At 39.5% G+C, this 14,103-nt stretch overlaps 1 protein-coding gene across 1 annotated transcript in view; it reads right to left on the bottom strand.

The window, feature by feature from the left end:
• The window catches only part of LOC122559046 (receptor-type tyrosine-protein phosphatase gamma-like), a 644,852-nt gene extending 632,192 nt beyond the window's left edge, over positions 1-12,660 (bottom strand). Inside the window, exons 1-2 of the mRNA XM_043708214.1 lie at positions 12,620-12,660; positions 11,411-11,515 (exon numbers count right to left, since the gene is read on the bottom strand). The gene's annotated coding sequence lies outside the window, so the exon portion shown is untranslated. The remainder of the gene's footprint in view (positions 1-11,410; positions 11,516-12,619) is intronic.
• Positions 12,661-14,103: the final 1,443 nt, after the last annotated feature.

Below are 14,103 nucleotides of genomic sequence, written 5' to 3'. Positions count from 1 at the left end.
ACAGAACGCCCCTAGTGCTCACCTTCCAACCTTCGCATAAACCAAATCATCCGCCGACATTTCCGCCACCTCCAAACAGACCCCACCACCAGGAATATATTTCCCTCCCCACCCCTTTCCGCCTTCCGCAAAGACCGTTCCCTCCGTGATTACCTGGTCAGGTCCACGCACCCCCTACAACCCACCCTCCCATCCTGGCACTTTCCCCTGCCACCGCAGGAACTGTAAAACTTGCGCCCATACCTCCTCCCTCACCTCTATCCAAGGCCCTAAAGGAGCCTGCCACATCCATCAAAGTTTTACTTGCACATCCACTAATATCATTTATTGTATCCGTTGCTCCCGATGCGGTCTCCTCTACATTGGGGAGACTGGGCGCCTCCTAGCAGAGCGCTTTAGGGAACATCTCCGGGACACCCGTACCAATCAACTACACCGCCCCGTGGCCCAACATTTCAGCTCCCCCTCCCACTCTGCCGAGAACATGGAGGTCCTGGGCCTCCTTGACCACCGCTCCCTCACCACCAGAATCCTGGAGGAAGAACGCCTCATCTTCCGCCTCAGAACACTTCAACCCCAGGGCATCAATGTGGACAATATTCCTGATGAATGGCTTTTGCCCGAAACGTCGATTTTGCCTGTCCTCGGATGCTGCCTGAATTGCTGTGCTCTTCCAGCACCACTGATCCAGAATCTGGTTTCCAGCATCTGCAGTCATTGTTTTTACCTCGTTGATTTTAACCCTACTGCGAATCCTCTTGCAAGGATGCCTGCCTTGAAGAAGTTTTCCTCCTCTCTCTACAAGAATCTCAGTGAGTCCCTCTCCCACTGCAACTCCCAGGTCATTTCCTCTGCCCTGAAGCTCCTCAACCATGTCGTGAAACAAACCCGCTACCACAGCCACATTTGCTTCCTTAAAAACACAGTCATAGATATACACAGCATGGAAACAGACCCTTCCGACCAACTAGTCCATGCCAACCAGATATTCTACACGAATCCAGTCCCATTTTCCAGCATTAGGCCCATATCCCACTAAAGCCTTCCTATTCATATACCTTTCTAGATGCCTTTTAAAGGTTGTAATTGTACCAGCCTCTACCACTTCTTCTGTACACACATTACCCTCTGCGTGAAAAAGTTGGCCATTAGATCCCTTTTATATTTTTTCCATCTAACTTTAAGTCTATACCCTCTAGTTTTGGACTCACCCACCCGAGGAAAGAGATCTTGCCTATTTACCCTATCCATACCACTCATGATTCTCTTTAAGATCACTCCTTTATAAGAGTACTTCAGTGTTAAGCTACTGCTAAATAAGTGTATCTGTCACCTTTGCAATCTGAGATGGCTTTCGTGAAAGAAGGATTCACTGTCAGAGTATCTATGGAGTTTACGCAAGAACACACCAATCTAAAAAATAGACATCGCACATGTCCAGAAAGACATAATCATCAGAGGTTAGCATGCTGCCAGAATGCAGCTAAAATTCGATAAACCACCCGCTCCCTCCAAATCAGGTTGATTATGCAGTTACAATGGGTGTTATTTAATTGGGATGATGAGATCGCTGTGCTGCCTCTTTCAAGTAAAAGCCTGTTGAATTAACTGCCACTCAGGTACTTAATTGAAGTGGGGCGTTCCCAGGAACCAAGGGCCCTCAGGATGAAAGTACAGCCTACTTCGAACCACTGGCCAATCAGAAGCTGGCAATTTGCCTTGCTTAGCAGCTCCAAGGATTGGGAGGGGTGTGGAGGGGTGAGAGGGATGTGGGGGTATTGTAGTAGTGGCTACCATTAAGGCACTCAACTAAGATCCAAGAATATGATTGACCCAGACACAAGCGAAGTGGTGGGGGGCTGGGGGTTGCACACAGAGATTTGGGGAATCAGTACAGCAGGGGCGTCATTTGACAGATATCTCTTCCCAATGCTGGGTTCTTCAACTAGGGACAGTAAGGTGAATACCAATGGTGGCAGAATGAGGTCCTTAAATAGTCGTTAATTGTCCACTCAAGAGCATTAACTAACAGTGGGAGGCTGTCCATAGGTCTTCCCTTCCACGGACTTAATTTGAGTGTAAGGAAAGAAGGTCCTCACCCACCAATTTCCTCCCTGAGTAAATAGCACCTACCACCTCCCCCCCTCCCCGACCCACCAAATTCACCTCAAGCAAGGGCATGAAATTCCTTTAATTCACTTCAATTCAAGTTAAATGACATTTTTTCCACAGGTACAAAAAATTCAATAACAATGCAAGTCAGGGTGCCAGCATCAAACAATGCTCAGTCAATATTTAATTAATGGGAAATTGCCAATTAATTCAAAAGTAAAACAATAGGTTAATGAAAACATAGTCCATACCAGTCAAGGAGCAAAACAAAACTACATAATCAATGCTGAATATTATCAATCATAATGCACTTTCCAACATTATTATTTGATTTCACAGAGCTTATCAGTTTATGGTATGAAATACTGCAAAGATTAATCCTTTACAGTGCACAAATTTTAAAATTACTACTTATTTTACAATTAGATGATAATAAGCATAAAAATTAGAAACGTAGAAATCATTTCACATGCCTGGGAGACAGTGATTATGTACTTGGTCCTTTTATCTCCAATAATTGCATTGTATCCAACACGGACTAACTATATGGAAATCCTTTCTGTGAAAATAGCAAAGGCCTGATGTGAAACTTAGTTCATCAGCAAGGCATTCTTTTATTGTCCATCCATAATTGCCCAGGTCACTGTGAGCCAGCTTTTTGAATTGCTGCAGTCCATTTGTTGCAGGTATACCCAAGGTGATGCTGGTAAGAGTTCCAAGTATTCATGAATCAGGATCCCATGCTGGTGAACCTACAGCAATTTAGTTTCGAGTCACGATAGCATGTGGCTTGAAGGGGAATTTGCAAGCAATGTTTCCATGCAATAGTGATGCATGGGAACACAAGTTGCAAGTTCCCCTCCATCTGCTGCCTTTGTCCTTTTAGGTGGTACAGATTGTGGGTATGGAGTGTGCTGTTGAAAAAATTGTAATGAGTTATTACAATACATCTTGTATATGATACACACTGCTGTCACTATGCCACGACGGTAGATGGGCCAATCAAATGGGCTACTTTATCCTGGATGGTGCTGAGCTTCGTAAATAATTCTGGAGTCACAATCATCCATGCAAGTGGAGAATATTCCATCACAATCCTGCCTTGCACTTTGTTGATGGCAGGTAGGCTTTGGGAAGTCAGGATGTGAGTTAGTTCGTTTAGAATTCTTAACCTTAGATCTATTCTTATAGTCATAAGATTTATCTGGAACTGTACTAATATGGCTAGTCTAATTCAGTTCCTGATCAATTGTAATCCCCAAGATGTTAACAGTGGCAATTCAGTGATGGTAATGCCATTAAATGTCCAAGGGAGATGGATAGATTTTCATGGAGATGCTAATTGTTTAGGACCTATCTGGTACAATATTTCTTTCTAGTTATCAAGCCAAACCTGAATGTTGGAGAAAGTGAGGACTGCAGATGCTGGACATCAGGGTCAAAGAGTATGGTGCTGGAAAAGCACAGCCGGTCAGGCAACTTCATCATAAGCCTTGGTGAAGGGCTTATGCCCGAAATGTTGACTCTTCTGCTCCTCGGATACAGCCTAATCAGCTGCACTCTTCCAGCACCACACTCTTCAAACCTGAATGTCGTCCAGACCTTGCTATGTATAGACGCAAATTACTTCAGTACTTAAAAAGTCAAAACTCAGATTGAACACTTTTTAATCAACAGCAAACATTGCCATTTCTGAACCTATGATGGAAGGAAGAAGATGGGCCAAACATACTACACTTGGGACCTCCTGCAGCAATGAGTTGGACCTGAGATGATTGGCCCTACAGAATCACAATCACGGTCCTTTTCAGGGATCCATTTAATTAATGGCTCTCTGGCAATTTCTTTGTTCTTCAAATAACTGCTTCAGATTTAGTACAAACAGTTGTGAACCTCCTTCAGCCTTCCTATTTTAAGATTCCTGAAAGGTTTAATTTCTAATGCCATTTTTGATCATCTGCTGCTTGTAGCCACTCCTGCTGTCCTAGTACGCCTCACTCATCTATCTTGTGTCTTACTCACACATCCACACAGTTCATCTGCAACCAATCTGCAACATTATTATCCAACAATGCCCAGCTTTTCAGGTCCAATCAAATTGCAGAAATATTGGCACTTTCTCTTCTGGATATCACTTTAGACCTCCATTTACAGTTCACTTTTAAAGTGATTTCTATTTATATCTTTCAAATTTTCCCCTATCCTTTTTATGTCAAACTTCACTTGAGCCGCAAACTTTAAGTAGTCTCAGCAAAGCCTGACATGGTATACCAATTTAGTGAACTGAATTGACAGTTTTAAATTTCTGTTAAAATGAAGAATTTTAACTAATGATGAAACACTGCAAAAATAACACAGGTGATTGGTTGGGCCCATCGTACACCATTATAATTATCTGTATCATTATCATAATTTACCAGTTTTAACTGCATATCATCCAAGCTGAATGTAGAACAATGAGCATATATTTGAAGTTTTGAGGTTTTCAATGCTTACTTTAAACCTTTTTGTGGTTTCAGGAGATTTGGCAGATTTTGTGTTTTCCTTTCATTATAAATGATCATATTCAAATAAGATTCCTTTTCAACAGTTGAAACAGATGAAAATGATCTGGTATGCTGTGTGATGCCTAATTTTGTTGGGTACTTTGAGAATACATGTGTAAGAAGGTGACAATCCTATTCATAACTACCAATTGGTAATGGAATGTCTGTACTGAGCTCAAAATCCACAAAACCTGGTCCCATTCCCACTCTCCCAGGTGGCCAGTTCTGGTTCTACCTTCTTGTAGTTTTCAGTCATGAAGTTAATAATTGATATAAATTGATAAATAATATTGGAGTTGAAATAGGCTTAGAGTTGTTGTCTCTGTGCCAAGAATAAGTGTTGTAGATACGGTAACTTTTGTTTCCAGATTTATTTGAAGAAATGCTACTCACAGAGAACACACATAGGGAGCTGAGAAGAGCCTTATATTAAGAGTGATTAGCCCTAGATCTTCCCAAAATAATACTACAATACAATACTAATAATTCTCCGTATTTATCCTAAAGCTAAATAACTATTAGGTATTATTTTTCTTCAGTAAATTTTTATCCCTGGTTTACAACAATTGTCAATAGCTTCTTAAAAGATGCTGAGCTAATCTCAGATCTTCAAGTTAAGCTACAGTGATATTTGATTTTTGAAAGGAGCAAGAACCTCTGCAATATATCTGCAGGATTTAACACAGAAGTGATGTTCAAAGTATATGGATGCTGTTTGTTCATAAAATTCAGTTCATAAATATTGTTGCAGTCTTCCTATTTTCTCAAAATTCTAGTTAGCATATAATTGAGTGATTTTTATAAACTCTTCAAAATATACTAATTTCATTCTGCACTTACAACATTTCAAATAGTTTTTAAATCTTTTAAAATGAAAAGTTATTTTCTTTCAATTGACAGCTGTAGCTTTTCTCCACTGAAGTGTAGCAATGTTTGTCTCACTGCTCTGCCTCAATTTCTCTAGCTTGAGGTAATACTTGTTCACTCTCCAGATTGACTTAATTGATTTAAGGCTGAAGATTTAAAAAAAGATAGGTCTAATTTGGTACCAGTAAAAAGGTAAAATTGTATCAGGCGATTGACAACTATGGAATTACCTGGTGCTCCCAAAATCTAACAGATTGGCTACTCATTCTTAGAAGCAATAGATTTATCAATGGATACTCATAATGTACTCTCTTACTTGATTGCCCTGTGCAAGTGCATCACCTCCTACTGGACCATATTCCATTTGCCAGTGATCAACCCATTTGACCAGCCTGTTGACAACCTTCTATAATCTAAGGTGATCCTCTTCACTATTTACCAGCCCACCAATTTTCATATCATCCACAAATTTATTAACCTAAATTCATGTCTAAATCACTTATATATATATCACAAAAACAAAGGGCCCAATACTTATCTCTGTGGATACAGACTTCCAGTCACAAAAACACTCTGCCACCATTGTCCTCTCCCTTCTGCCACTCAGCCAATTCTGGACCCAATTAGGCAAATTTTCTGGTATCCCATCGGCTTTTACTTTCATTATCAGTCTCCAATTTGCTGAAGTCCAAGTAGACCACATGAAGTGCACTATCCTCATCGAGACACCTGGTCACCTTTCCAAAAAATTCCATTGAATTGGTCAGATATGATGGCCCCTTATCAAAATAATGTTGACTGCTCTTGATTAATCCCTGCTTCTCCAAGTCCAGATGAATCCTGTACCTCAGAACAGCTTCCAATAGTTTTGCCATCATTGAGGTAAGACTGACTGGTCTGTAGTTTCCTGATTTATCCCTAGCTCTTCTAAATAATGGTACCACACTGGCTGTCTTCTAATTGTCTAGCACCTCTTTTGGTCAGACAGGAATTGAAAATAGCCAGAAATCCCATTATTTCCTTTCTTTCTCACTCAACAGTTTTGGATACAGTTCATCGAGCCCTGGATTTATCTGCTTTTAAGTCTGCCAGAACCACCTCTCTGTCTACGCTGATTCGTTTAATTATGTCATAATACTTCTTCCTGATTTCTATATCCACATCATCCCTCTGACTAGTAAACACCAATGCAAAGTATTTATATAGAACCCTAACTTACGTTCTCTGGGTTTACACACAAATTAATAGTGTGGTCTTGAATGTGTCTTATTTTTTTGTTAATTATCTTTCCAACAACTTATCCAATGCAATCTTGCCCTTCCATCATGTGATAACCAGAACTGCACACAGTATTTCAGTTGTGGCCTTTACCATGTTTTATAAAGTTGTATCAAGACTTGCTTGCACCTATATTCTATGCCCTGGCTCATGAAGTCAAGCATCCCATATGCCTTCTTTACACCCTATGCTGACACCTTTGGGACTTGTACACAAAGATCTCTTTGTTGCTCAGTACTCCCTAGGTACCCACCATTCATTGGATATATCCTTCCCTTCTGAGACCTTCCAATGTAAATACAACACTTTACATTTTTATCAGCTTTAAATTCTATCTGCCTTGCTCTGCCCAATATACCAACTGGTCAGGATCAGACTGTAGCTTGAGACCATCCTCCTTATTATCAACAAGACCCCCAGTTTTAGGGTCATTTCAAAGTTACTAACTAAACTTTCTGCATTTGCATACAAGTTGTTAATGTACATAACAAATAGCTACAGACCCAACACTGGTACACAACCATCCCCATCATCACTGCATCCGAGGCTTTGGTTGAAGAGCTGGAAAGTGGAATTAGAATAATTAGGTGGTTGTTTGGACAGGCACAATCTTTTTCTATGCTGTAACATCTATGATGGGAGTGAAGCAAAACTGAATAAGTATCCTGAAATTTGTAATAAGGCTCTGAAGTGTTATTTAGACACAAATAAAAACTAATTAATGCGTACAAAGTGTAATAAATGTTGTTGCCTCTTTTAAGATTAATCTAGCCCTGTGATATGGCCTGGTAATAAGCTTGAAGTGAGCCTCTGTCCCTTTTAGAGAGGAAGTATTCCCTCAGAGAGCTGCCAGCCAATCAAATGGCAACTGTTTTGTCTCACATGCTCTACAGGGAGCGATGACCACTGCTGGCGCTGCAGGCAGATTCAAGGAGAAGGAGCCTTGCAGCCTAGATTATGTCCAGGGCCTCATTAGACCCAGAGAGTGGAGGATAACCACAGGATTGACATGATGTTGGCGAAGGAGGGGTAACATGAGGTTGAAGAATACCTTAGAAGTGGGGTCACTGATGGGCATAGGGTACCTGAACAGTAAGCACTGGCAATCCTTGTTTGCCATGATGACCGAAATTTGATGCCAGCCTTCCCTGCTATGGGAAAAATGCAATGGATTGATTCCTTCCATGGCTGATGGGATCTAGTCCAGGATGCAGAAGAAGGCAAGGGAGGAGATTGTTGGAGCTTTCACAGAAATCTTTGTATTCTCTTTAGCCACAGAGAAACTCCCACAAGATTGGAGAATAGCCAATGTGTTCCTTGTTTTAAGGACAACAGGAATAATCCAGGAATTTCTAGGCTGGTAACCCTTACATTAGTGGTAGGGAAATTATTGGACAAGATTCTGAGCGACCAGATTTACTTACATTTGGAAAAGAATGGACATATTAGGGAACGTTTGAGAACTCTGGATTTATACTGTATGGAATTTAGAAGGATGAGGTGGAATCTAATTGAAACACCCAGAAAACTGAATGGCCTGGACAAGTAGATGTTGGGCAGATGTTTCCATTGGTAGGAGAGACTAGAACCCGAGGGCATAGCCTTAGAGTAAAGGGAAGACGTTTTTAGAACAGAGATAAGGAGAAACTTCAGCCAGAGAGTGGTGAATATGTAGAATTCATTGCCACAGAAGGCTGTGGAGGCCAGGTCATTGAGTATATTTAAGACTGAGATAGATAGGATCTTGAGTATCAAGGGTAATGGGGATAAAGCGGGAGAAAGGGGTTGGGAAAGTTATCAGCCATGATTGAATGGTGGAGCAGACTTGGTGGGCTGAATAGCCTAATTTCTGCTCCTCTGTCTTATGGTCTTATGGATAGTGTGGCTCTATGCAGGGCAGCCATACCCCACAAACTTGACAGAGTTTTTTGAGTAAGTGACAAATATGATTGATGAGAGTCAGGCAGTATGTGTTACTGACATGGACCTTTTTTTTTTAGAATCCCTACAGTGTGGAAACTGTATGATATAGCAAGATATGGACCAGTTGGAATGGCAGATGGAATTTAATCTGGACAAGTACGAGGTGATTTATTTTCAGGGGTCAAATGCAACAGCAAAGTATACAATAATTGGCAGCACCCTGAGGAGCATTGATATGCAGAGGAATCTTGGGGTACAAGTCCATAGCTCCCTGCAAATGGTAACACAAGTGGTTGGAGTTGGAAAGAAGGTTTATGGCATGCTAGCCTTTAGCAGTCGAGGCACAGAGTATAAAAGTTGGCAAGTCATGTTGCAGTTTATATAAGTTAGCTAGCCAAATTTGGAGTACTGTGTGCTGTTATGGTCATTACACCATAGGAAGGATGTGGACAGAGTGCAAAGAGATTAACTACAATGTTACCTGGATGGGAGTATATTAGCTATTAGGAGAGGTTGGGTGAACTTGGATTTCTTTTGCTTGTGCATTGGAGGCTGAAGGGCAACCTGAAAGAAGTTTATAAAATTGAATAGTGTGGATAGTCGGAATCCGTTTCACAGGGTGGAAATGTTGAATACCAGGAGGCATAGGTTTAAGATGAGAGGGCAAAAATTTAAAGAAAATGTATGAAGAAAGTTTTTTTTACACAGAGGGTATTAGGCGCCGAGAATGTGCTGCCAGAGCAGGTGGTAGACGCAGAGACGATAACAATGTTTAAGAGGCACTTAGACAGGTGCATAAAGAGGCAGGGAATAGATCATGAGCAGGGAGATGGAACTAGTTCAGAATGGCATCATGATCACCACTGAAATGGTTGGCCAAAGGGCCTGTTCCTGTGCTGTACTGTTCTTTACAGTAATATTTTTTATTCATTCACAAGATGAGGGTGTTGCTGGCTGGGCCAGCATTTTTTGCCCACCCTTCATTGTAAGGGTATAAGTTAAGGGCGGCAGATTTTCTTCCCTTAAGGACATTAGCGAACCAGATGGGTTTTTTTTCCAATGATCGGCATTGTTTTATGGTCGTAAAATGACTCTTAATTCAACATTTTTTTATGATTGTATCATTTGATATCTTTCCTGGCTATCTACAGCTCCACCAATGTTTGTGTCATCTACAAATTTACTAATGAGACAACCTATGTTTTGTTCAAAATCGCTTATACGTATATTACTAACAACAGAAGAACCACTACTGATCTTTGCAGAAAGCCGTGAGCACAGACCTCCAGTCAGAAAAATATCTTTCCACAGCCACCCTCTGAGTTCTATAACCAAGCTAATTTTAGTATCCAACTTGCAACCATGAGACTTAATCTTCTGGACCAGCATGCTTTGCTCAGTGATTGGCACTGCTACCTCACAGCGCCGGTATCCCAGGCTCAGTTCCGGCCTCAGGTGGCTGTCTGTGAGGAGTTTTAACATTCTCTTCATGTCTGCATGGGTTTACTTCAGGTGCTCCGGTTTCCTCCCACAATTCAAAGATGTGCAGTTTAGGTGAATTCATCAGGGGGAAATGTAGAGTAATGGGAAATGGGTTTGGATAGGGTACTCTTTGGACAGTCAGTGTGGACTTGTTGGGCTGAAGGGCCTGTTTCCACACTATAAGGACTCTAAAAGAAAAATCCCACTTTTGAATTGAAATGTAAATTAAGAACTCAAAATGCCAGTAGTATGACTCAAAGAGATATCTTGGAGCGGGTGGCTCTGGCAGCCTGTTCAATAAAGGCAGCCCCAATGTGAGGTGGGCAGTTCAATGAAGATAGGAGAATGAGACAGCATCAAAGTGTGGAAGAAGCCTCTTACACCTTTATAAAGCTTTAATAATAGTGTGAACATGCTGTCATTGTGTCATTCTTGAACAGAGGGGTTATTATTTACTATGTTTGACTATGATGTTTGACTTTGACTACATCAAATGTAGTCAGATCATCATTATATCTTACAGGCTCGTCTACGGAGCATAAATATGCAAAATTAAACTAGTCAAATGTTCTATTAGGGAAGAAATCTGCCTAAAATAATGAACGTGTGTTTGGGAGAGAAAACTTATACTGCTATTGTCAAGCACGGAGTCACACAACATTAAAATATGCTGATCTACTTAGTGTGGACCTTATATTTGTCACAACATTATTTACTGAAACACAATTCCAGCACTGATGTTTCAAAATTAACATCCCTATAAGCTACAAAAATACTAAGTTGCTTCATTTTTTGATCAGCATCTCTGGAAGCAGGAGAATAGCTACTAGGACAATTGAGTAACTGGTTGTTTCCAGTTTGTTACTGCACACAACACAATCATTTATATTAGGGCAAGGACACCTTTTTCACTGATCTTAGAATAAACTGTATAACAAGTACTATTAAAACAACAAAAAAGCACTTCTGTTACACGAACAATAGCATGAACAACAAGAAATTAATAATATTACATTTCACAGCGTGCCATCAGGTATAAAATACATTTCACTGTTAGAAATGTTCAGACTGGAGCCAAATTAATCTCCAAGGTGAAGATTCAAAAGCTACAGAAATGAGCAATCTTCTACAGGGAGGACTTTTTCATAATCTCCATCACAATAGTAGTCCTTTGCCTATCATTCTGTCAAAGTTGCTCTTACCTGAATAAGCCCAGTATGGATCCCCAGATTCTCTTCGTCTTCGTATATGAATGACATGTTCAAACTCATTCTCCTGCAGTGATCCAACATGATCTTCTGTCAAAGCTAGGAAAAGTGAATGGAAAACAAAATATAGATTATCCAACTGGAGTAGACTGAGTTTATTTTCTAAATTTTCCACATAACATACTCACAATGACAATTAATGCATTTGTGTTAAATTCATGATAGCCAGCTGGTGAAATATCAATTCAGAGCTAATCTCCATTCAGTGTAGATTATTCACACAGTGAAATATTGCAAATATATACCTTCTAAATGAACCATCAACCCAGTGTCAGTCATAACTGTCTTCTCATACATGCCTAAATAACAAAGCAATTTCTTTCAACTGTAAATAGTTATCCATAATTGATATACATTTTCTTTTATCTCTACCCATCTCAGAGTTATTCAGGACTTTTGCAGTTTTGATCTTCAAATTAATTCTGATTTAATTCAGTTTATGTCTACGTAAATAGGATGGAAGCAGAATCATGTATAAAAGATATGACAAAAGACTTTTAAAATACTACAATACTGTAAAATCTCTGAGAAGTAGCTGTACTAAAGTATAATTTAGTCAAAGAAAAATATTAAGTAATCAGGAAAACATAACACCAAATCCTAATTGTATGAATTTGGAATAAATTTTCAAAACAGAAGCAAATTAGAAAATTCATTTTCTTGGATTTGCTCAGCGCTTGCTTTGCGTTGTCAATCACAGTTACTCAACTGACAGTTCTCAGATGACATGGCAAATTGCTCAATTATCTAGAATATGCATGTTAATTACTGAATTACTCATGTTTTGAGTTTTTGTTTTCTTGTATTCTGTCATACATAGTCTGTGTCTTTTCTGAGGAAATACCACATTTGAAATTAAGACTGCCAATACTCCAGAACTGTCAATGAGACTCAAAGATTTAAAAGTTAACCAGGTCCAAACAACCTCAGAGCAATATCATACAGATATATAAAAACAAATCTTTTGAATTTAACAGTTGTAAAAAAAACCATTAGAAATAGAGAAATAAAAAAACTGTTTGACAAAGGTGCAAGTTGTGTATTGAAACTTCCAGGAAAACATCTGAAGAGAGTTCAGAACCTTCAAATCAGCCAATTCTGCAAACAATTAACTGTGAGAAAATATTTTCTATTAATCTGTACCTGGTCTCTTCAGACAGCAACAAGTAGTACAACGGACTAAAAATAAATAGACAGAATAACGTTTGCTACTATAATATCTAAAATATTTTGAGATCATTGCAGCATCAGTTTTCCTCTTCAGTTGTAGCTATCAAATCCCATTTCAATGTTTTTACAATCATATGCATTTTTACTTTCTCAGGAATTGACCAATATTCTACTAAGATATTGCTTTACTTTATATAATTTTTAAATACTGATAGGTCCCATATTTCTAAAGTGGCTAGAATCCCCAGAAATATGCAGCTCAGTTGCAGTGCAGTGAAAAAAGGAGCAGGATAATGATAATCCAATGGTGATTCCTGTTCCTCAGAATATTTCAGCCATAGCCTTTAGTGTCAGCTGTGGCTAAAAGGAGCACTTTTATCTCCAAGTCAGAGGTTTGAGGCTCACTGCAGAATTTTGAAAACAAAATCTAGGCCAAGACACCAGTGCAGTGTTGAGGGAGTGCTGCAAGATTAGAGATGTCGTGTTTGACTGAGATTCCATCTGCCTTCTCGCGTGCATGTAATAAGAATCCATGGCATTACTTTCAAACAAGAGTGTTCTCTCCTGCGTCCTGACCAATATTTATCCCAAAAACAGATAGCTCATTTCTGTTTGAGAGTTGATAGTTTGCAGATTGGCAGTTGTTTTTCTGACATAACAGTGACAATACTTCAATTGGCTTTAAAGCACTTTGAGGCATTCAGAGGTTTCATGCAAGGTACCAGATCAATGTAAATCTTTTTTTTTGTTTTTTACTCTATCCTTTCCATGAATTAGCTTTTTCCCATATCCTAGGCAAGCCTGGCATACCTGATGGCAGGAGGAACATTTTATCAATAAGGGACTCTGGGAAGAAAGGGGAAAAATGATGAAATTCAAACTAATTCCCCATATAATATATAAGATAATGATTAAGACCAGTAGGCATTCCTTATTGGTCTTAAAATTCTTGCTAGAGGGGCCATCACGTACAGAGTACAAAGTGGGTCAGTAGTGAACAGAACAAGTCAGGAAACAGACATAACCTATATTAAACATTTGGGGGATGTAGAAGTTAGAGGTAAAATTCCAAACTTTTGGAGCCTTCTTGTGGTTGAATCTAAAGGACACCCCAGAACCAGTGATGAAGGACTGCCAAAATTACAGAGTAATTAATAAATGTATTGAAAAAGGGGCATAGGTTACAAAAATATGATTCAGCAGAGGTTGGCCATTCAGACCTCCAAGTCTGTTCCACCAATGAATAAGATGTGTTCCAAATTCCAAATTCTCATCTGTCCGATAATCTAACAAGAACTTATCAACCTCCATCTTGAAAATATTCAATTATCCCTCCCTCATAGTCTTCTGAGGCAAAGAGTTCCAAAGTCATACAACACTCAGAAAATTAATTCCCCTCATCTCTATACTAAAAATGCAATACCAATTTTTCTAAACTGTGCTCCTCAGTTCTGGGC

This window comes from Chiloscyllium plagiosum, chromosome 18 (genome assembly GCF_004010195.1).
Source record: "Chiloscyllium plagiosum isolate BGI_BamShark_2017 chromosome 18, ASM401019v2, whole genome shotgun sequence".
Taxonomy (NCBI): domain Eukaryota; kingdom Metazoa; phylum Chordata; class Chondrichthyes; order Orectolobiformes; family Hemiscylliidae; genus Chiloscyllium; species Chiloscyllium plagiosum.
Note: the sequence above shows the minus strand (reverse complement) of the source record. Positions and strands in the feature narration are given on the sequence as shown.